Below are 24,459 nucleotides of genomic sequence, written 5' to 3'. Positions count from 1 at the left end.
TCGACTCCCTTCTCCCTTTTATTGTTTTTCTCCACTTCCCAGCCCCTCTCCCTTAAAATTTCTTTTTCCCCCTCCTCATTCTTCTCTATTTCCTCCTCAAAGATGGACTTGCCCCAAGAGACTGTGATCCGGATTTTGATGTTAACCATGATGTTGACCAGAGCAGTCTGTTCCGGCGAGAGTACCATAGAGGTCGAAAGAGGTTCTGGAATGGGTTCCGATTATGATGATGGAGGCGTAGTTTTCCAAGATCAACCAAACCAACAAGCAAAGGCGAGTATCAGAAAACGATCCGATAGAAGAAATTGTGATGGATTGTTAGCTGAAGAAAATTGTATCTGTAGGCTCTGTGATAATCTGGTTGAAGATGGATGCATAAAGAAATGCCAATCTAGTTTTAATATCCATATAGACCGGCATCCATTGAGTGACTATCACTCCTTAGTGGGTAACGTGTTAAACCAAACAGATTGTTGGGTATGCTCTCAAGTACCTCAGGGTCACAGCAAATCAGGGCTAGTACCATTTCCTTTAACGTTAGGGGAGGTACTTGAGCTAAGTGGTGGGAGACCGGTGGACCGGAGGTTTAACATCTCCAGCCCTCCTAGTTTGAAGCTCCACCAATACCATGTGGATAGGTCCCTCTTATGTTTTAACATCTCCAATCCCAGAAAACCGGGAAATTGGGAAGTGTCATGGAGCAACCTTACCATGACCTTTTCACACAGAGCAGATAGAATGCCTACAGATACAGAGCTCGTACGCCACATAGCCAGTAGAGGAAAATCTTTCCGGTATCGATATACCTTAGGAAATAGGATTACTAGAGTTGGAGAGGTATCACCAGGATACTGTGCACATATCGTACAAACCGATACGTGCATTAAGCAGTTGGAAGAATTAGGGTCAGGAGATTTCACCTGGAAGGTTTGTAACATGGTCATGTCCTTCTCCGTCCCCTATGTTCTCCCCGATGACGCATATTTCATATGTGGGAGAAAGGCGTACAAGTGGCTTGCCCCAAACTCTGAAGGATTGTGTTATATTGGAAAAGTATTGCCTGAAGTGATGACTGTTACACATGACAAAATGAAGGACATACACCGTGGTGCCCAAGCTCCTTATACTCACACTCATTACGAGCACCGAGTTAAAAGACAACTGTCAGAAAGGTTAGAGCATCCGGCCTCTGATCTTATCCATGAATCCACCGGGATTCAGGTTCTGGTAGCGTTAGATTTCACTCGCACCGCTCGAGGTGTGATGAATTATAAATACATTTCCGCACTCGCCAATTTGTTAGATAATATCACTGAAATGTATGATGACACGTTTAGATACACTGGAAGAGAACTTCAAGCTTACAAAACAGAACTAGTTCAGCATAGGATGGTTCTTAATTATCTTACAGCAGTAACAGGCGGATATTGTGTTACATTGGCAACACAGTACGGCATAAAGTATTGCACGTATATCACAAATAGCACCGAGGATCCGGTAGAGGTCATAGACCAAAAGATGGACGATATTCTCCAATTGAAGTGGGAATTTCGTCGAAAACACAATCTCACCCTTGCTGCTGTAGGTAATGAGCTGACTGGTTGGGTGTCATGGTTGAACCCGCGAAATTGGTTCTCCGGTTTAGGAGACTGGGCTCAAGGAGTCATAATGGATGTTGGAAAGTTTCTACTATGTATCTTGGGTGTCGTTATATCGATTGGATTGATATTTAGATGCGGGCAGGCTTTAATGAGGTGCAAACAAAGTACAAAAGTGATGAGCTTGAGGAGTGAGGAAACTGTAATTAACCTGGATTTGATTTATGACCCAATGATAGAAACCAGAATGTGATGAAAATGCGATTATACGGTCCGTTTCTTTCACCTGTCTTTCTGCTTTTCTCCAAGATACAAAGACCCCCTTGGACGAGGAAACTGACGAGACGAGATGTATACAGACAACAGACAAGCACCAAAGAAGAAGATTTGACAACTTTAAATATGGACACTTGATGAACTTTGCCATGGATCCCCAGTTTCCCTAGTATCTTTAAACTCACGCTAGCCCAACATTTTTTGTAAATCTGATGGCACTGACAAAGCTATTTGCTCATGCCTAAGGAGCAATACAGCACAAAGAAGACGACTCTCAACAGATACCGAAAACAACTTCGACGACAGATGTACATTTCCCTGACATAGAATATCATTGCATTTTTCGTAAGTGTTCTTTATCTTCATCTCTACAACCCTCAGGTAATGACACACATAGACGATAGGGAATACAGGCACAGATATCAGCAACCACATACCTCCCCCATTCATGTATCATCAACTAAAATGTGCATCCCCATTTTGTTACAACCACAGCCGAAATGAGCTCGGTAGAGTTTGACAGCCCATCCACAGACCTGTACCACAGGATAAGAAGGAATTCAAATGTATACTTCGCAATACCTCGAAGCTTGATTTACAACACGTACGGCACGATGATACATGACCCCCCAAACATGGATTCATACACACATGCTTCTGCTATCTCACTAGGTCATACCCTCTTCACACCTTCTCCTCTCTCCTCCCCTACCCAACCATGGAAATCAATTAACCCCTGACTTACATTTTTCTCCTTAAATGTTTTGTGGCAGTTATTATTGACTGCCAAAGGGTGGACTGTCAAAGTCAGAAAAATGTCTCAATGCACGTTGCCATATTTGCACCGCACACTGGTCCGCGCTGCGCGTGCGTGCGCTCTCCCGTGGATGCGCATACCCGCAATAACGTGCACTCGCAGGCGCGGTATGCGTATTTACGGTAGAGTTTATGTAGTCGTAGCGTGCGACTCATTCGTTACAAATGTTCACAATTAATGTAGTTTATAGATCATGGTCCCTTTGATAGATTCTGAAAGTTTGGTTAAAATACAATGTCCCAGAGCTGAGGAATCCCTCTTTATATCGTACAAAGGGTCTAACAGGAATCATACAGCAGTGTTTGGTACCCATCGGAAGAGTATTTAATTAGCAATATTCCGGTGTTGGTTTGGAGCGTATTAATCGCTCGTGCGAATAGTTATGGACATAAGAAGTTTATGTCCATTTCTATTATTTACACATACTCAGGTATGCGGCGGGAAACCCAGTTTCCCACCCACCTGAGCTGTTGGAAATCGTCACAGCCCACCTGTATGAATCACCCTATGACCTTTTGTTATGATACAGGGCCGAATTCCTTCGGAAAATGGACAATGGGATTGTAGGACCAGGAGATTGCATTGTGTGTGGGGCATAAATAGGCAGGCCGACCACATCCAGCTCTCACTCTCTCATCAACGGTTATCTGCTGATAGCCGGGAGCTGGATATCGAGGCGCAGGCGATCATACCCTTTGTGCGTAAGTTTCTCTCCGTTATCATTGTCTTTCTGTGAGCCAATTTCTCTCATCTCATCTCTCTCTCTCTCTCTCTCTCTCTCTCTGGTCTGTTCTCTCATATCTCCCCTAGACTAGGCTAGTATTGTATTGTATTAGATAGTATTGTATTGTATTGCATTTAGGTCAGTGTAGTATTGTCTTTTTGTATTTATTGTTTAGTTCTGTGGTTAGGAAGTCTCTGTTATATTGTAGTGTATCATTTGTACTGTTATCCCCTTTTACAAGTATATTAGATATAATACAGTTAATAGGCCTTGGAACCTAAACCAGTATCTGTGTATTTTCTATAGTGTTAAGTGTTCACTTGAGCGTCGGTGACGCTCAAGCAGCTTTGTAGTTAGTCAGGTTACACAAGGTTGCACTTACACCCTGTACTCACATTAAGGTATTCAGTGTATTTCATTGGTATAAGGTTTTATCATAAAGGTATAGTGTTGTGAGCGTCTGCATCGCTGGGGACCTCCTCGTGGTCTCAAGCGTAAGCTACGCCATAGCGAATCATTACCCTAGTCATAGCCAATAACGTGTCCTGTGATCCCTGGGCCGTGAGCGAACGTGACGCTTGAGCGTCTCGCCTACGGCTGAGCGATCGTTACGCAACTAGCGTACCATTACGGTACTTCTTCAGTAAACAGCGTACAGTGTTCTTAGCTTCATAAAGGGTTGTTTATACGACAAAGGAATTTAGCATTGTCATTACTATAGCTATAAGTGACGTCACTGTGACGCTCCCAGATCCCCTCACCTCCCCAGTCATGTCCCTGTATTATTACTATAGATATAAGTGACGTCACTGTGACACTCCCAGATCCCCTCACCTCCGCAGTCATGTCCCTGTTTTATTACTATAGATATAAGTGACGTCACTGTGATGCTCCCAGATCCCCACACCTCCCCAGTCATGTCCCTGTATTAGGTCAATGATTAGGTTCAGGGTGCTAGAATGAACACTATATGTATAATAAAAATATAAACAGAACACCACAAGCCGCTACCTTTGTATAATAATAATAATAATAATAATAATAATAAAAAAAGGAAATCAAAGGACGCTTCCCCTGTATTATAATATTAACAACAGGATACCACCTGCTGGTACTTATGTATAATAATAACAGGACACCACAGGCTGCTCCCCCTGTATAATAATAATAACAGGACACCACAGGCTGCTCCGCCTGTATAATAATAATAACAGGACACCACAGGCTGCTCCGCCTGTATAATAATAATAACAGGACACCACGGGATGCTCCCCCTGTATAATAATAATAATAACAACAGGACAACACAGGCTGCACCCCCTGTATAATAATAACAGGACACCACAGGATGCTCCGCTTGTATAATAATAATAATAACAGGACACCACAGGCTGCTCCCTCTGTATAATAATAATAATAATAACGGGACACCACAGGCTGCTCCCCATGTATAATAATAATAGGGCACCACAGGCGCCCCCCCCCCCCTGTATAATAATAATAATAATGTCAGGACACCACTTGCTGCTCCCCCTGTATAATAATAATAATAATAATAATAATAATAATATTATTATTGTTATTATTATAATACAGGGGGAGCAGCCTGTGGTGTCCTGTTATTATTATTATAATACAGGGGGAGCAGCCTGTCGTGTTCTGTTATTATTATTATACAGAAGGAGCAGCCTGTGGTGTCCTGTTATTATTATACACAGGGAGCAACCTGTGGTGTCCTGTTATTATTATACAGATGGAGAGGCCTGTGGTGTCCTGTTACTATTATTATACAGTGGAAGCAGCCTGTGGTGTCCTATTGTTGTTGTTGTTATTATTATCAACAACAACAACACCACAGGCTGCTTCCACGGTATAATAATAGTAACAGGACACCAACAGGCCTCTCCATCTGTATAATACTAATAACAGGACACCGCAGGTTGCTCCCCGTGTATAATAATAACAGGACACCACAGGCTGCTCCTTCTGTATAATAATAATAACAGAACACGATAGGCTGCTCCTCCTGTATAATAATAATAATAATAATAATAGGACACCACAGGCTGCTCCTCCTGTATAATAATAATAATAATAATAGGACACCACAGGCTGCTCCCCCTGTATAATAACAATGACAGGACACCACAGGCTGCTCCCCTGTATAATAATAATAATAATAACAACAGGACACCACAGGCCGCTCCCCTGTATAATAATAATAACTGGACACCACAGACTGCTCCTCCTGTACCATCACCTGATCCCGGGCACAGCGATGTCTCTCTCCGCTCCCTGCAGTGCAGAAGCCACCGGAAGCTCGGTCACGATGACAGAGGGCGGGAGGATGATGTGGAACGCATGATCCGGAAATCAAGTGGAACGCATAATCCGGAAGTCAGGTGAAACTCACTGCCTGTGGGAGGTAGCGGGTGTGCATCGTGCAGCGGGTGAGAGCTGGGGGGTGAGTGTCTGTATAGATGTCTAATGAGGTCCCTGTGATATAATTAAGCATATGAGGGAGGATGGAGGAGAGGTATATGGGGCAATGAGGGAGACGTGAGTGGAGGTATAGGGGTGGCAATGAGGGAGGGGTGGGTGGAGGTATTGGGGGGGTATTGAGGGAGGGGTGAGTGGAGGTATACGGGAAATGTGGGAGGAGGTATTGGGGGGGGGGGGGTATTGAGGGAAGGGTGAGTGGAGGTATAGGGGTGGCAATGAGGGGTGGGTGGAGTTATTGGGGGGGTTATGAGGGAGGGGTGAGGAAAGGGCAGATGTGATTGCTCCCTGATCCTGGCTGTGACCCTTAGTATATACCCCCCCTCACACCTAGTACCCGGATATTACACAGCCATATTGCGGAGCTGTTGGATGTCCCCTGGGACAGATCTCTCGCTGTATACTCTGTCTCTCAGGGATTTGTACCTTAGTGGCTGATGTACATATTACCCCGGTGTCCAGAGCTACATTTCTATATGGTGGGAATCCATAGAGTAACATTTATTAGAGAAGCGGCCCTGTGTTGGCGGCAGGAGAGATGAGGCGGCTCTGTGTTTGCGGCAGGAGAGATGCGGCACTGTGTTTGCGGCAGGAGAGATGCGGCACTGTGTTTGCGGCAGGAGAGATGCGGCACTGTGTTTGCGGCAGGAGAGATGCGGCACTGTGTTTGCGGCAGGAGAGATGCGGCACTGTGTTTGCGGCAGGGGAGATGCGGCACTGTGTTTGCGGCAGGGGAGATGCGGCTCTGTGTTTGCGGCAGGGGAGATGCGGCTCTGTGTTGGTGGCAGGGGAGATGCGGCTCTGTGTTTGCGGCAGGGGAGATGTGGCTCTGTGTTTGCGGCAGGAGAGATGCGGCACTGTGTTTGCGGCAGGAGAGATGCAGCACTGTGTTTGCGGCAGGGGAGATGCGGCTCTGTGTTGGTGGCAGGAGAGATGCGGCACTGTGTTTGCGGCAGGAGAGATGCGGCACTGTGTTTGCGGCAGGGGAGATGCAGCTCTGTGTTGGTGGCAGGAGAGATGCGGCACTGTGTTTGTGGCAGGAGAGATGCGGCTCTGTGTTTGTGGCAGGAGAGATGCGGCTCTGTGTTGACGGCAGGAGAGACGCGGCACTGTGTTGGTGGTAGGGGAGATGCGTCTCTGTGTTGGAGGCAGGGGAGATGCGTCTCTATGTTGGTGGCAGGGGAGATGCAGCTCTGTGTTGGCGACAGGAGAGATCCGGCTCTGTGTTGGCAGCAGTAGAGATGCGGCTTTGTGTTGGCGGCAGGAGAAATGCTGCTCTGTTGGCGGCAGGAGAGATGCAGCTCTTTTTTAGCAGCAGGAGAAATGCAGCACTGTGTTGGCGGCTGGAGAGATGCGGCTCTGTGTTGGCAGCGGCTCTGTGTTGACGTCAGGAGAGATGCGTCTGTGTGTCGGTGGCAGGAGAGATGCGGCTCTGTGTTGACGACAGGAAAGATGTGGCTCTGTGTTAGCGGCAGGGGAGATGCGTCTCTATTAGCAGCAGGGGAGATGCGTCTCTGTTAGCAGCAGGAAAGATGCGTCTGTGTCGGCGCCTGGAGAGATGCGTCTGTGTCAGCGCCTGGAGAGATGCGTCTGTCGGCGCCTGGAGAGATGCGTCTCTGTTGACGGCAGGAGAGATGCAGCTCTTTTTTAGCGGCAGGAGAGATGCGGCTCTGTGTTGGCAGCGGCTCTGTGTTGATGGCTGGAGAGATGCGGCTCTGTGTTGGTGGCAGGAGAGATGCGGCACTGTGTTGGCGGCAGTGGAGATGCGTCACTGTGTTGGCGGCAGGGGAGATGCGTCTCTTTGTTGGCGGCAGGAGATATGCGGCTCTGTGTTGGCGGCAGGAGAAATGCTGCTCTGTTGGCGGCAGGAGAGATGCAACTCTTTTTTAGCAGCAGGAGAGATGCGGCACTGTTGGCGGCTGGAGAGATGCGGCTCTATGTTGGCAGTGGCTCTGTGTTGACGTCAGGAGAGATGCGTCTTTGTTTCGGTGGCAGGAGAGATGCGGCTCTGTGTTGACGACAGGAAAGATGTGGCTCTGTGTTTGCAGCAGGACAGATGCGTCTCTGCTAGCAGCAGGGGAGATGCGTCTCTGTTAGCAGCAGGAAAGATGCATCTGTGTTGGCGCCTGGAGAGATGCTTCTGTGTTGGCGCCTGGAGAGATGCGTCTGTGTTGGTGGCAGGGGAGATGCGTCTCTGAGTTGGCTGCAGGAGTGATGCGGCTCTGTGTCGGTGGCTGGAGAGATGCGGCTCTGTGTCGGTGGCTGGAGAGATGCGGCTCTGTGTGCGTGGCAGGGGAAATGCATCTCTGTGTTGGCGGCAGGGGAGATGCGTCTCTGTGTTGGCGGCAGGAGAGATGTGTCTTTGTGTCGGTGGCAGGAGAGATGCGGCTCTCTGTTGGCAGCAAGGGAGATGCGGCTCTTTGTTGGCGGCAGGGGAGATGCGGCTCTGTGTTGGCGGCAGGGGAGATGCATCTCTGTGTTGGCTGCAAGGGAGATGCGTCTCTGTGTTGGCGGCAGGGGAGATGCGTGTCTGTGTTGGCGGCAGGAGAGATGCGGCTCTGTGTTGGCGGCAGGAGGGATGGGGCTCTTTTTTAGTGGCAGGAGAGATGCGGCTCTGTGTTGACTTCAGGAGAGATGCGTCTTTGTGTCGGTGTCAGGAGAGATGCGGCTCTGTGTTGACGACAGGAAAGATGCGGCTTTATGTTTGCAGGAGAGATGCGGCTCAGTGTTGGCAATAGGAGTGATGCGGCTCTGCGTCGGTGGCTGGAGAGATGCGTCTCTCTGTGGGTGACAGGGGAAATGCATCTCTGTTGGTGGCAGGAGAGATGCGGCTCTGTGTTGGCGGCAGTAGAGATGCGGCTTTGTGTTGGCGGCAGGAGAGATGCAGCTCTTTTTTAGCAGCAGGAGAAATGCGGCACTGTTGGCGGCTGGAGAGATGCGGTTCTGTGTTGGCAGCGGCTTTGTGTTGATGTCAGGAGAGATGCGGCTTTGTGTCGGTGGCAGGAGAGATGCGGCTCTGTTAGCAGCAGGGGAGATGCATCTCTGTTAGCAGCATGAAAGATGCGTCTGTGTCGGCGCCTGGAGAGATGCGCCTGTGTCGGCACCTGGAGAGATGCGCCTGTGTCGGCGCCTGGAGAGATGCGTCTGTGTCGGCGCCTGGAGAGATGCGTCTCTGTGTTGGCAGCAGGAGAGATGCATCTCTGTGTCGGTGGCAGGAGTGATGCGGCTCTGTGTCGGTGGCTGGAGAGATGCGGCTCTGTGTGCGTGGCAGGGGAAATGCATCTCTGTGTTGGCGGCAGGGGAGATGCGTCTCTGTTGGCGGCAGGAGAGATGCGGCTCTGTGTTGACGGCAGGAGAGATGCAGCTCTTTTTTAGCGACAGGAGAGATGCGGCTCTGTGTTGGCAGCGGCTCTGTGTTGACGGCTGGAGAGATGCGGCTCTGTGTTGGTGGCAGGAGAGATGCGTCTCTTTGTTGGCGGTAGGAGAGAAGCGGCTCTGTGTTGGCGGCGGCTCTGTATTGGCGGCAGTAGAGATGCGGCTTTGTGTTGGTGGCAGGAGAAATGCTGCTCTGTTGGCGGCCGGAGAGATGCAACTCTTTTTTAGCAGCAGGAGAGATGCGGCACTGTTGGCGGCTGGAGAGATGCGGCTCTGTGTTGACGTCAGGAGAGATGCGTCTTTGTGTCGGTGGCAGGAGAGATGCGGCTCTGTGTTGACGACAGGAAAGATGTGGCTCTGTGTTTGCAGCAGGGGAGATGCGTCTCTGCTAGCAGCAGGGGAGATGCGTCTCTGCTAGCAGCTGGAGAGATGCGTCTGTGTCGGCAGCTGGAGAGATGCGTCTGTGTCGGCAGCTGGAGAGATGCGTCTGTGTCGGCGCCTGGAGAGATGCGTCTGTGTCGGTGGCAGCAGAAGAGATGCGTTTCTGTGTTGGCAGCAGGAGAGATGCATCTCTGTGTTGGTGGCAGGGGAGATGCGTCTCTGAGTTGGCTGCAGGAGTGATGCGGCTCTCTGTCAGCGGCAGGAGTGATGCGGCTCTGTGTCGGTGGATGGAGAGATGCGGCTCTGTGTGCATGGCAGGGGAAATGCATCTCTGTGTTGGCGGCAGGGGAGATGCGTCTCTGTTGGCGGCAGGAGAGATGCGTCTTTGTGTCGGCGGCAGGAGAGATGCGTCTTTGTGTCGGTGGCAGGGGAGATGCGGTTCTTTGTTGGCGGCAGGGGAGATGCGGCTCTGTGTTGGCGGCAGGGGAGATGCATCTCTGTGTTGGCTGCAGGGGAGATGCGTCTCTGTGTTGGCGGCAGGAGAGATGCGTCTCTGTGTTGGCGGCAGGAGAGATGCGGCTCTGTGTTGACGGCAGGAGAGATGCAGCTCTTTTTTAGTGGCAGGAGAGATGTGGTTCTGTGTTGACTTCAGGAGAGATGCGTCTTTGTGTCGGTGGCAGGAGAGATGCGGCTCTGTGACGACAGGAAAGATGCGGCTTTATGTTTGCAGGAGAGATGCGGCTCTGTGTTGGTGATAGGAGTGATGCGGCTCTGAGTCGGTGGCTGGAGAGATGCGTCTCTCTGTGGGTGGCAGGGGAAATGCATCTCTGTTGGCGGCAGGAGAGATGCGGCTCTGTGTTGGCAGCAGTAGAGATGCGGCTTTGTTGGCGGCAGGAGAGATGCAACTCTTTTTTAGCAGCAGGAGAGATGCGGCACTGTTGGTGGCTGGAGAGATGCGGCTCTGTGTTGGCAGTGGCTCTGTGTTGACGTCAGGAGAGATACGTCTTTGTGTCGGTGGCAGGAGAGATGCGGCTCTGTGTTGACGACAGGAAAGATGTGGCTCTGTGTTTGCGGCAGGACAGATGCGTCTCTGCTAGCAGCAGGTGAGATATGTCTCTGTTAGCAGCAGGAAAGATGCGTCTGTGTCGGCGCCTGGAGAGAAGCGTCTGTGTCGGCGGCTGGAGAGATGAATCTCTGTGTTGGCAGCAGGAGAGATGCATCTCTGTGTTGGTGGCAGGGGAGATGCGTCTCTGAGTTGGCTGCAGGTGTGATGCGGCTCTCTGTCAGCGGCAGGAGTGATGCGGCTCTGTGTCGTGGCTGGAGAGATGCAGCTCTGTGTGCATGGCAGGGAAATGCAGCTCTGTGTGCATGGCAGGGAAATGCATCTCTGTGTTGGCGGTAGGGGAGATGCGTCTCTGTGTTGGCGGCAGGAGAGATGCGTCTTTGTGTCGGTGGCAGGAGAGATGCATCTTTGTGTCGGTGGCAGGAGAGATGCGGCTCTGTGTTGGCAGCAAGGGAGATGCGGCTCTTTGTTGGCGGCAGGGGAGATGCGGCTCTGTGTTGGCGGCAGGGGAGATGCATCTCTGTGTTGGCGGCAGGGGAGATGCGTCTCCATGTTGGCGGCAGGGGAGATGCGTCTCTGTGTTGGTGGCAGGAGAGATACGGCTCTGTGTTGATGGCAGGAGAGATGCAGCTCTTTTTTAGTGGCAGGAGAGATGTGGCTCTGTGTTGACTTCAGGAGAGATGCGTCTTTGTGTCGGTGGCAGGAGAGATGTGGCTCTGTGTTGACGACAGGAAAGATGCGGCTTTATGTTTGCAGGAGAGATGCAGCTCTGTGTTGGCAACGGCTCTGTGTTGACGGATGGAGAGATGCGGCTCTGTGTTGGCGATAGGAGTGATGCGGCTCTGCGTCGGTGGCTGGAGAGATGCGTCTCTGTGGGTGGCAGGGGAAATGCATCTCTGTTGGCGGCAGGAGAGATGCGTCTCTGTGTTGGTGGCAGGGGAGATGCGTCTTTGTGTTGGCGGCAGGGGAGATGCGTCTCTGCGTTGGTGGCAGGAGAGATGCGGCTCTGTGTTGACGGCAGGAGAGATGCAGCTCTTTTTTAGCGGCAGGAGAGATGCGGCTCTGTGTTGGCAGCGGCTCTGTGTTGACTTCAGAAGAGATGCGTCTCTGTGTTGGCGGCAGGGGAGATGCGTCTCTGTATTGGCGGCAGGAGAGATGCTGCTCTTATTGTCATTACTCTCTATTCTCTCACTGATCCTTATTGTCTTTGCTCACTAGTCCCTTCCATATCCTCTTTGTCCTTACCTCAATAGTCTCTCACTGATCTTTATTGTTCTTACTCACTAGTCCCTTGTTGATTCTTATTGTCCTTACTCACTTATCCTTATTGTCCTTACTCACTATTTTCTCCCTAATCCTTATTGTCCTTACTCACCAGTCCATCCCTGATCCTTATTGTCCTTACTCACTAGTCCCTCCTTGATCCTTATTGTCCTTACTCACTAGTCCCTCCCTGATCCTTATTTCTCTGACGTCCTAGTGGATGCTGGGACTTCCGTAAGGACCATGGGGAATAGCGGCTCCGCAGGAGACTGGGCACAAAAGTAAAAGCTTTAGACTAGCTGGTGTGCACTGGCTCCTCCCCCTATGACCCTCCTCCAAGCCTCAGTTAGATTTTTGTGCCCGAACAAAAAGGGTGCATGCTAGGTGGCTCTCCTGAGCTGCTTAGAAGTAAAAGTTTAAATAGGTTTTTTATTTTCAGTGAGTACTGCTGGCAACAGGCTCACTGCATCGTGGGACTAAGGGGAGAAGAAGCGAACTCACCTGCGTGCAGAGTGGATTGGGCTTCTTGGCTACTGGACATTAGCTCCAGAGGGACGATCACAGGTTCAGCCTGGATGGGTCCCGGAGCCGCGCCGCCGGCCCCCTTACAGAGCCAGAAGAGCGAAGAGGTCCGGAGAAATCGGCGGCAGAAGACGTTCCTGTCTTCAAATAAGGTAGCGCACAGCACTGCAGCTGTGCGCCATTGCTCTCAGCACACTTCACACTCCGGTCACTGAGGGTGCAGGGCGCTGGGGGGGAGCGCCCTGAGACGCAATAAAACACTATAAAAACCTTATATGGCTAAAGAAATGCATCACATATAGCTCCTGGGCTATATGGATGCATTTAACCCCTGCCAGTTTTCCTGAAAAAAGCGGGAGAAAAGGCCGCCGAGAAGGTGGCGGAGCCTATCTCCTCAGCACACGAGCGCCATTTTCCCTCACAGTTCCGCTGGAAGGAAGGCTCCCTGACTCTCCCCTGCAGTCCTGCTACAAGAATCAGGGTAAAACAAGAGAGGGGGGGCACTATTGGCAGCTAATATATAATACAGCAGCTATAACAGGGAGTAACACTTATATAAGGTTATCCCTGCATATATATAGCGCTCTGGTGTGTGCTGGCAAACTCTCCCTCTGTCTCCCCAAAGGGCTAGTGGGGTCCTGTCCTCTATCAGAGCATTCCCTGTGTGTGTGCTGGGTGTCGGTACGATTGTGTCGACATGTATGAGGAGGAAAATGATGTGGAAGCAGAGCAATTGCCTGTGTTAGTGATGTCACCCCCTAGGGAGTCGACACCTGACTGGATGGTCGTATTTAAAGAATTACGTGACAATGTCAGCACTTTGCAAAAAACTGTTGACGACATGAGACAGCCGGCAAATCAGTTAGTGCCTGTTCAGGCGTCTCAGACACCGTCAGGGGCGCTAAAACGCCCGTTACCTCAGATGGTCGACACAGACCCAGACACGGATACTGAATCCAGTGTCGACGGTGAGGAGACAAACGTAATGTCCAGTAGGGCCACACGTTACATGATCACGGCAATGAAGGAGGCATTGAACATTTCTGACACTACAAGTACCACAAAAAAAAGGGTATTATGTGGGGTGTGAAAAAACTACCAGTAGTTTTTCCTGAATCAGAGGAATTAAACCCCCTAGGGTAGATAAGGCGCTCACACGCTTATCAAAACAAGTGGCGTTACCGTCTCCTGATACGGCCGCCCTCAAGGAACCAGCTGATAGAAGGCTGGAAAATATCCAATAAGGTATATACACACATACTTGTCTTATACTGCGACCAGCAATCGCTTAAACCTGGATGTGCAGCGCTGGAGTGGCTTGGTCGGATTCCCTGACTGAAAATATTGATACCCTGGATAGGGACAGTATTTTATTAACTATAGAGCATTTAAAGGATGCATTACTATATATGCGTGATGCACAGAGGGATATTTGCACCCTGGCATCAAGAGTAAGTGCGATGTCCATTTCTGCCAGAAGGGCGTTATGGACGCGACAGTGGTCAGGTGATGCAGATTCCAAACGACATATGGAAGTATTGCCGTATAAAGGGGAGGAGTTATTTGGGGTCGGTCTATCAGACCTGGTGGCCACGGCAACGGCTGGAAAGTCCACCTTTTTACCCCAGGTCACCTCTCAGCAGAAAAAGACACCGTCTTTTCAAACTCAGTCCTTTCGTTCCTATAAGAACAAGCGAGCAAAAGGCCATTCATTTCTGCCCCGGGGCAGAGGAAGAGGAAAAAGACTGCACCAGGCAGCCTCTTCCCAGGAGCAGAAGCCCTCCCCCGCTTCTGCCAAGTCTTCAGCATGACGCTGGGGTTTTACAAGCGGACTCAGGCACGGTGGGGGCCCGTCTCAAAAATTTCAACGCGCAGTGGGCTCACTCGCAAGTGGACCCCTGGATCCTGCAGGTAGTATCACAGGGGTACAAATTGGAATTCGAGACGTCTCCCCCTCGCCGATTCCTGAAGTCTGCTCTTCCAACACCTCCCTCCGACAGGGAGGCAGTATTGGAAGCTATTCACAAGCTGTATTCCCAGCAGGTGATAATCAAGGTACCCCTCCTACAACAGGGAAAGGGGTATTATTCCACGCTGTTTGTGGTACCGAAGCCGGACGGCTCGGTGAGACCAATTTTAAATCTGAAATCCTTGAACACTTACATAAAAAGGTTCAAATTCAAGATGGAATCACTCAGAGCAGTGATAGCGAACCTGGAAGAAGGGGACTATATGGTATCTCTGGACATCAAAGATGCTTATCTCCATGTCCCAATCTTCCCTTCTCACCAGGGGTACCTCAGGTTTGTGGTTCAAAACTGTCATTATCAGTTTCAGACGCTGCCGTTTGGATTGTCCATGGCACCCCGGGTCTTTACCAAGGTAATGGCCGAAATGATGATTCTTCTTCGAAGAGAAGGCGTCTTAATTATCCCTTACTTGGACGATCTCCTGATAAGGGCAAGATCCAGCAAACAGTTAGAGTTCGGAGTAGCACTGTCTCAGGTAGTGCTACGTCAGCACGGGTGGATTCTAAATATCCCAAAATCACAGCTGATTCCAACAACACGTCTACTGTTCCTGGGGATGATTCTGGACACAGTCCAGAAAAAGGTGTTTCTCCCGGAGGAGAAGGCCAGGGAGTTATCCGAGCTAGTCAGGAACCTCCTAAAACCAGGCCAAGTGTCAGTGCATCAATGCACGAGAGTCCTGGGAAAAATGGTGGCTTCTTACGAAGCAATTCCATTCGGAAGATTCCATGCAAGAACTTTTCAGTGGGATCTGCTGGACAAATGGTCCGGATCGCATCTTCAGATGCATCAGCGGATAACCCTATCTCCAAGGACAAGGGTGTCTCTCCTGTGGTGGTTACAGAGTGCTCATCTTCTAGAGGGCCGCAGATTCGGCATTCAGGATTGGATGCTGGTGACCACGGATGCCAGTCTGAGAGGCTGGGGAGCAGTCACACAGGGAAAAAATTTCCAGGGCTTGTGGTCAAGCATGGAAACGTCTCTTCACATAAATATCCTGGAACTAAGGGCCATTTACAATGCCCTAAGTCAAGCAAGGCCTCTGCTTCAGGGTCAGTCGGTATTGATCCAATCGGACAACATCACAGCAGTCGCCCACGTCAACAGACAGGGCGGCACAAGAAGCAGGAGGGCAATGGCAGAAGCTGCAAGGATTCTCCGCTGGGCGGAAAATTATGTGGTAGCACTGTCAGCAGTGTTCATTCCGGGAGTGGACAACTGGGAAGCAGACTTCTTCAGCAGACACGACCTCCACCTGGGGGAGTGGGGACTTCACCCAGAAGTCTTCCAAGTGATTGTAAACCGTTGGGAAAAACCAAAGGTGGACATGATGGCGTCCTGTCTCAACAAAAAATTGGACAGATATTGCGCCAGGTCAAGGTACCCTCAGGCAATAGCGGTGGACGCTCTGGTAACACCGTGGGTGTACCAGTCGGTGTATGTGTTCCCTCCTCTGCCTCTCATACCCAAAGTACTGAGAATCATAAGAAGGAGAGGAGTAAGAACTATACTCGTGGCTCCGGATTGGCCAAGAAGAACTTGGTACCCGGAACTGCAAGAGATGCTCACGGAGGACCCGTGGCCTCTACCTCTCAGAAAGGACCTGCTCCAGCAGGGACCTTGTCTGTTTCAAGACTTACCGCGGCTGCGTTTGACGGCATGGAGGTTGAACGCCGGATCCTGAAGGAAAAAGGCATTCCAGATGAAGTCATCCCTACCCTGGTCAAGGCCAGAAAGGATGTAACCGCAAAACATTATCACCGCATTTGGCGGAAATATGTTGCGTGGTGTGAGGCCAAGAAGGCCCCTACAGAGGAATTTCAACTGGGTCGTTTCCTGCATTTCCTGCAAACAGGACTATCTATGGGCCTAAAATTAGGGTCCATTAAGGTTAAAATTTCAGCCCTGTCAATCTTCTTCCAAAAAGAACTGGCTTCAGTGCCTGAAGTTCAGACGTTTGTCAAAGGGGTACTGCATATACAGCCTCCTTTTGTGCCTCCAGTGGCACCTTGGGATCTCAATGTAGTGTTGAGTCTCCTAAAATCACATTGGGTTGAACCACTCACCACTGTGGAATTGAAATATCTCACATGGAAAGTGGTCATGCTGTTAGCCCTGGCTTAAGCCAGGCGTGTCTCTGAATTGGCGGCTTTATCATATAAAAGCCCTTACCTAATTTTTCATTCAGACAGGGCAGAACTGAGGACTCGCCATCAATTTCTCCCTAAGGTGGTTTCAGCGTTTCACATGAACCAGCCTATTGTGGTACCTGCGGCGACTAGGGACTTGGAGGACTCCAAGTTGTTGGACGTAGTCAGGGCCCTGAAAATATATGTTTCCAGGACGGCTGGAGTCAGAAAATCTGACTCGCTGTTTATCCTGTATGCACCCAACAAGCTGGGTGCTCCTGCTTCTAAGCAGACGATTGCTCGTTGGATTTGTAGTACAATTCAGCTTGCACATTCTGTGGCAGGCCTGCCACAGCCAAAATCTGTAAAAGCCCATTCCACAAGGAAGGTGGGCTCATCTTGGGCGGCTGCCCGAGGGGTCTCGGCTTTACAACTTTGCCGAGCAGCTACTTGGTCAGGGGCAAACACGTTTGCTAAATTCTACAAATTTGATACTCTGGCTGAGGAGGACCTGGAGTTCTCTCATTCGGTGCTGCAGAGTCATCCGCACTCTCCCGCCCGTTTGGGAGCTTTGGTATAATCCCCATGGTCCTTACGGAAGTCCCAGCATCCACTAGGACGTCAGAGAAAATAAGAATTTACTTACCGATAATTCTATTTCTCGTAGTCCGTAGTGGATGCTGGGCGCCCATCCCAAGTGCGGATTGTCTGCAATACTTGTACATAGTTATTGTTACAAAAAAATCGGGTTATTATTGCTGTAGTGAGCCATCTTTTCAGAGGCTCCGCTGTTATCATACTGTTAACTGGGTTCAGATCACAGGTTGTACAGTGTGATTGGTGTGGCTGGTATGAGTCTTACCCGGGATTCAAAATCCTTCCTTATTGTGTACGCTCGTCCGGGCACAGTATCCTAACTGAGGCTTGGAGGAGGGTCATAGGGGGAGGAGCCAGTGCACACCAGGTAGTCCTAAAGCTTTTACTTTTGTGCCCAGTCTCCTGCGGAGCCGCTATTCCCCATGGTCCTTACGGAAGTCCCAGCATCCACTACGGACTACGAGAAATAGAATTATCGGTAAGTAAATTCTTATTTTTACTTACTCACTAGTCCCTCCCTGATCCTTATTGACTCTGCTGACTAGTCCCTCTCTGATCCTTATTGTCCTTACTCACTGGTCTGTCACTTATCCTTATTGTCCGTACTCACTAGTCCCTCCCTAATCCTTATTTCTCTGACGTCCTAGTGGATGCTGGGAACTCCGTAAGGACCATGGGGAATAGACGGGCTCCGCAGGAGACTGGGCACTCTAAAAGAAAGATTAGGTACTATCTGGTGTGCACTGGCTCCTCCCTCTATGCCCCTCCTCCAGACCTCAGTTAGAATCTGTGCCCGGCCAGAGCTGGATGCACCTAGTGGGCTCTCCTGTGCCTGCTAGTTAAAGAAAGTATTTGTTAGGTTTTTTATTTTCAGAGAGCTTCTGCTGGCAACAGACTCACTGCTACGAGGGACTGAGGGGAGAGAAGCAAACCTACTGACTGCGGCTAGGTTGCGCTTCTTAGGCTACTGGACACCATTAGCTCCAGAGGGTTCGAACACAGGCAGCTGTCCTCGATCGTCCGTTCCCGGAGCCGCGCCGCCGTCCCCCTTGCAGAGCCAGAAGACAGAAGAGAAGTGATGAAATCGGCGGCAGAAGACTCCTGTCTTCATTAAGGTAGCGCACAGCACCGCAGCTGTGCGCCATTGCTCCCACAGCACACCACACACTCCGGTCACTGTAGGGTGCAGGGCGCTGGGGGGGGGGCGCCCTGGGCAGCAATTATAATACCTTTTGGCATAAAATACACATAATACAGTCTGTTAACTGTATATGTGTAAAAACCCCCGCCATTAAGATATATAAAACGCGGGACAGAAGCCCGCCGCTGAGGGGGCGGGGCCTTCTTCCTCAGCACACCAGCGCCATTTTCCCTTTACAGCTCCGCTGAAAGCAGCTCCCCAGGCTCTCCCCTGCAGTATCCTGATACAAGAAGGGTAAAAAAGAGAGGGGGGGCACATAAATTTAGGCGCAAATAAGATATTTAAGCAGCGATTGGGTAAATCACTTTTTATAGTGTGAATCCCTGTGTTATATAGCGCTGTGGTGTGTGCTTGCATACTCTCTCTCTATCTCCCCAAAGGACTTTGTGGGGTCCTGTCCTCAGTCTGAGCATTCCCTGTGTGTGTGCGGTGTGTCGGTACGGCTGTGTCGACATGTTTCATGAGGAGGGTTACGTGGAGGCGGAGCAGGGGCAGATAAATGTGGTGTCGCCCCCGACGGGGCCGACACCTGATTGGATGGATATGTGGAAGGTCTTAACCGACAGTGTCAACTCCTTACATAAAAGGTTCGATGACGCAGCAGCCTTGGGACAGCCGGGGTCTCAGCCCGCGCCTGCCCAGGTGACTCAGAAGCCGTCGGGGGCTCATAAACACCCGCTAGCTCAGATGGTAGACACAGATGTCGACATGGAGTCTGCCTCCAGTGTAGATGAGGATGAGACAAATGTACAGTCTACAAAGGCCATCCGATGCATGATTACTGCAATGAAAGATGTATTGCACATTTCTGACATTAACCCGGTTACCACCAAGAGGGGTATTATGTTTGGGGAGAAAAAGCAGCCAGTGACTTTTCCCCCATCTGATGAATTAAATGAATTGTGTGAAGAAGCGTGGAGTTCCCCTGATAAGAAATTAGTGATTTCTAAGAGGTTACTGATGGCGTACCCTTTCCCGCCAACGGATAGGTTACGTTGGGAAACATCCCCTAGGGTGGACAAGGCGCTCACTCGCTTATCTAAAAGGGTGGCACTGCCGTCTCAGGATACGGCCGCCCTAAAGGAGCCTGCGGATAGAAAGCAGGAAGCTATCCTGAAGTCTGTGTATACACACTCTGGTACTCTACTGAGACCTGCTATTGCTTCAGCCTGGATGTGTAGTGCTGCAGCAGCATGGACTGATACCCTGTCAGACAACATTGATTCCCTCGACAGGGATACTGCTTTGCTAACCCTCGAACATATAAAAGACCTTGGGGGAAATTTACTAAGCTCCCGATTTTGACCGAGATGCCGTTTTTTCATCAAAGTGTCATCTCGGTAATTTACTAAGCACTAATCACGGCAGTGATGAGGGCATTCGTAATTTTTTGCAAGTTCAGGTAAAAAATTACGAATGAATACACCATCGGTCAAAACGCGGCTGTTTAAGTATGAATCTCGGTCATTTACTAAGAAGTGCAAAGCAAAAAACAAACAAACACTGCCGTGAAAAATTACAACTCGTAAAAAAGTGCTAAAAAAAAACAGACCTACTTTTTTTTTCCGTGATTGGATAGGCATGCAGGGATCCATGAGATCCGTGCATGTATATCAGTGGGAAGGGGTGGGAAAGTGCTTATTTGTTCAAAAAAAATTGCGTGGGGTCCCCCCTCCTAAGTATAACCAGCCTCGGGCTCTTTGAGCCGATCCTGGTTGCAAAAATATGGGGGGGAAAATGACAGGGGTTCCCCCATATTTAAGCAACCAGCATCGGGCTCTGCGCCTGGTCCTGGTCCCAAAAATACGGGGGACAAAAAGAGTAGGGGTCCCCCGTATTTTTAAAACCAGCACCGGGCTCCACTAGCTGGACAGATAATGCCACAGCCGGGGGTCACTTTTATATAGTGCCCTGCGGCCGTGGCATCAAAAATCCAACTAGTCACTCCTGGCCGGGGTACCCTGGGGGAGTGGGGACCCCTTCAATCAAGGGGTCCCCCCCCCCAGCCACCCAAGGGCCAGGAGTGAAGCCCGAGGCTGTCCCCCCCCCATCCAATGGGCTGCGGATGGGGAGGCTGATAGCCTTTGTTGTAAAAGAAAAGATATTGTTTTTAGTAGCAGTACTACAAGGCCCAGCAAGCCTCCCCCGCATGCTGGTACTTGGAGAACCACAAGTACCAGCATGCGACGGAAAAACGGGCCCGCTGGTACCTGTAGTACTACTACTAAAAAAATACCCAAAAAAAGACAAGACACACACACCGTGAAAGTATAATTTTATTACATACATACACACATACATACATACTTACCTTAAGTTCCCACGCAGGTCGGTCCTCTTCTCCAGTAGAATCCAAGGGGTACCTGTTGAAGAAATTATACTCACGAGATCCAGGGGTCCAGGCTCCTCGGGAAATCCAGGGGTAATCCACGTACTTGACAAAAAAAACAAAACGGTGTCCCGACCACGAACTGAAAGGGGCCCCATGTTTGCACATGGGTCACCTTTCCACGAATGCCAGAAACCCACTTTGACTTCTGTCTAAGTGGGTTTCTTCAGCCAATCAGGGAGCGCCACGTTGTAGCACTCTCCTGATCAGCTGTGTGGTCCTGTCCTCACTGACAGGCAGCACACGGCAGTGTTACAATGTAGCGCCTATGCGCTACATTGTAACCAATGATGGGAACTTTCTGCTCAGCGGTGACGTCACTTTAGGTCAACCGCAGGGCAGAAAGTTCCCATCATTGGTTACAATGTAGCGCATAGGCGCTACATTGTAACACTGCCGTGTGCTGCCTGTCAGTGAGGACAGGAGCACACAGCCGATCAGGAGAGTGCTACAACGTGGCACTCCCTGATTGGCTGAAGAAACCCACTTAGACATCAGTCAGAGTGGGTTTCTGGCATTCGTGGAAAGGAGTCCCATGTGAAAACATGGGGCCCCTTTCAGTTCGTGGCTCGGCTTTCCGTTTTCTTATTTTATGCAAGTACGTGGATTACCCCTGGATTTCCCGAGGAGCCTGGACCCCTGGATCTCGTGAGTATAATTTCTTCAACAGGTACCCCTTGGATTCTACTGGAGAAGAGGACCGACCTGCGTGGGAACTTAAGGTAAGTATGTATGTATGTATGTGTGTATGTATGTATGTAATAAAATTATACTTTCACGGTGTGTGTGTCTTGTCTTTTTTTGGGTATTTTTTTAGTAGTAGTACTACAGGTACCAGCGGGCCCGTTTTTCCGTCGCATGCTGGTACTTGTGGTTCTCCAAGTACCAGCATGCGGGGGAGGCTTGCTGGGCCTTGTAGTACTGCTACTAAAAACAATATCTTTTCTTTTACAACAAAGGCTATCAGCCTCCCCATCCGCAGCCCATTGGATGGGGGGGGACAGCCTCGGGCTTCACCCCTGGCCCTTGGGTGGCTGGGGGGGGGGACCCCTTGATTGAAGGGGTCCCCACTCCCCCAGGGTACCCCGGCCAGGAGTGACTAGTTGGATTTTTGATGCCACGGCCGCAGGGCACTATATCAAAGTGACCCCCGGCTGTGGCATTATCTGTCCAGCTAGTGGAGCCCGGTGCTGGTTTTAAAAATACGGGGGACCCCTACTCTTTTTGTCCCCCGTATTTTTGGGACCAGGACCAGGCGCAGAGCCCGATGCTGGTTGCTTAAATATGGGGGAACCCCTGTCATTTTTTTCCCCATATTTTTGCAACCAGGATCGGCTCAAAGAGCCCGAGGCTGGTTATGCTTAGGAGGGGGGACCCCACGCATTTTTTTTAATTATTTTACAGTGTTTAATTTAAAAAATTAAAAAAATAAACCCCAGCACGGATCACACAGATCCGGCCGAGATTGATTGTAAAAAAAGTCGGCAGTGTTTTGCTAATCACTGCCGTAAAAATAGGTAAAAAACCACGAATGACATCGACATCGGAACAAAAGAAAAACCCGAATACGACAGCTTAGTAAATCCATCGTAATCAATTCAAAAAGTTGCAATTTTACACTGTCGATGTCATTCGTGATTGAACTTTGACCTGAAACGGGAAAATACGAATCTTAGTAAATGTACCCCGTTGTCTTATATATGCGGGATGCCCAGAGGGACATTTGCCTGCTGGCATCTAGAATTAATGCAATGTACATTTCTGCCAGGAGAGTATTATGGACTCGGCAGTGGACAGGTGATGCTGATTCTAAAAAGCACATGGAGGTTTTGCCTTGTAAGGGTGAGGAATTGTTTGGGGACGGTCTCTCGGACCTCATATCCACAGCAACAGCTGGGAAGTCGACTTTTTTGCCTCAGGTTCCCTCACAGCCTAAGAAAGCACCGTATTATCAAGTGCAGTCCTTTCGGCCTCAGAAAGGCAAGCGGGTCAGAGGAGCATCCTTTCTGGCCAGAGGCAAGGGTAGAGGAAAGAAGCTGCACCAGGCAGCCAGTTCCCAGGAACAAAAATCCTCCCCTGCTTCCACTAAGTCCACCGCATGACGTTGGGGCTCCACAGGCGGAGCCAGGTGCGGTGGGGGCGCGTCTCTAAAACTTCAGCAACCAGTGGGTTCGCTCACAAGTGGATCTATGGGCTGTACAAATTGTATCTCAGGGATACAAGCTGGAGTTCGAGGCGACTCCCCCTCGCCGTTACCTCAAATCTGCCTTGCCAGCTGCTCCCAGGGAAAGAGAGGTAGTACTGGCGGCAATTCACAAGCTGTACCTCCAGCAGGTGATAATCAAGGTCCCCCTCCTTCAACAGGGAAGGGGTACTATTCCACAATGTTTGTGGTACCGAAACCGGACGGTTCGGTGAGATCCATTCTGAATTTAAAGTCCTTGAACACTTATAAAGAAATTCAAGTTCAAATGGAATCGCTCAGAGCGGTCATTGCAAGCCTGGAAGAGGGGGATTTTATGGTGTCGCTGGACATCAAAGATGCTTACTTGCATGTCCCCATTTACCCACCTCACCAGGTGTACCTCAGATTTGTGGTACAGGACTGTCATTACCAATTCCAGACGTTGCCGTTTGGCCTGTCCACGGCACCGAGAATATTTACCAAGGTAATGGCCGAAATGATGATACTCCTTCGGAAGAAGGGAGTTATTATTATCCCGTACTTGGACGATCTCCTCATAAAGGCGAGGTCCAGAGAGCAGTTGTTGGTCAGCGTAGCACTCTCTCAGGAAGTGTTGAAACAGCACGGCTGGATTCTGAATATCCCAAAGTCGCAGCTGATTCCTGCGACGCGTCTGCTTTTCCTGGGCATGATTCTGGACACAGAACAGAAGAAGGTGTTTCTCCCGGTGGAGAAGGCCCAGGAATTGTCATCTCTGGTCAGGGACCTCCTGAAACCAAAACAGGTGTTGGTGCATCACTGCACGCGAGTCCTGTGAAAGATGGGGGCTTCTTACGAAGCAATTCCCTTCGGCAGGTTCCATGCAAGGATCTTTCAGTGGGATCTGTTGGACAAATGGTCCGGATCGCATCTTCAGATGCATCGGTTGATCACCCTGTCCCCAAGGGCCAGGGTGTCTCTGCTGTGGTGGCTGCAGAGTGCTCATCTTCTCGAGGGTCGCAGGTTCGGCATACAGGACTGGGTCCTGGTGACCACGGATGCAAGCCTCCGAGGATGGGGGGCAGTCACTCAGGGAAGAACTTCCAAGTGCAGTGGTCAAGTCTGGAGACTTCACTACACATAAATATACTGGAACTAAGGGCCATTTACAACGCCCTGAGGCAAGCAGAGCCCCTGCTTCAAAACCAACCAGTACTGATTCAGTCAGACAACATCACGGCGGTCGCCCATGTAAACCGCCAGGGCGGCACAAGAAGCAGGATGGCAATGGCAGAAGCCACAAGGATTCTTCGATGGGCGGAGAATCACGTGTTAGCACTGTCAGCAGTGTTCATTCTGGGAGTGGACAACTGGGAAGCAGACTTCCTCAGCAGGCACGACCTCCACCCGGGAGAGTGGGGACTTCATCAA

General features: G+C 50.2%; 2 protein-coding genes across 2 annotated transcripts in view; one reads left to right on the top strand and one right to left on the bottom strand.

The window, feature by feature from the left end:
* The window catches only part of LOC135056941 (uncharacterized), a 205,817-nt gene that overhangs the window by 32,480 nt on the left and 148,878 nt on the right, over positions 1-24,459 (bottom strand). The window lies entirely within an intron of this gene.
* The window catches only part of LOC135056961 (oocyte zinc finger protein XlCOF6-like), a 64,078-nt gene continuing 45,352 nt past the window's right edge, over positions 5,734-24,459 (top strand). The window contains exon 1 of the mRNA XM_063962758.1: positions 5,734-5,879. The gene's annotated coding sequence lies outside the window, so the exon portion shown is untranslated. The remainder of the gene's footprint in view (positions 5,880-24,459) is intronic.

This window comes from Pseudophryne corroboree, chromosome 3 (assembly GCF_028390025.1).
Source record: "Pseudophryne corroboree isolate aPseCor3 chromosome 3, aPseCor3.hap2, whole genome shotgun sequence".
In the NCBI taxonomy this organism is placed as follows: domain Eukaryota; kingdom Metazoa; phylum Chordata; class Amphibia; order Anura; family Myobatrachidae; genus Pseudophryne; species Pseudophryne corroboree.
This window is presented reverse-complemented; position numbering and strand designations above follow the sequence as displayed.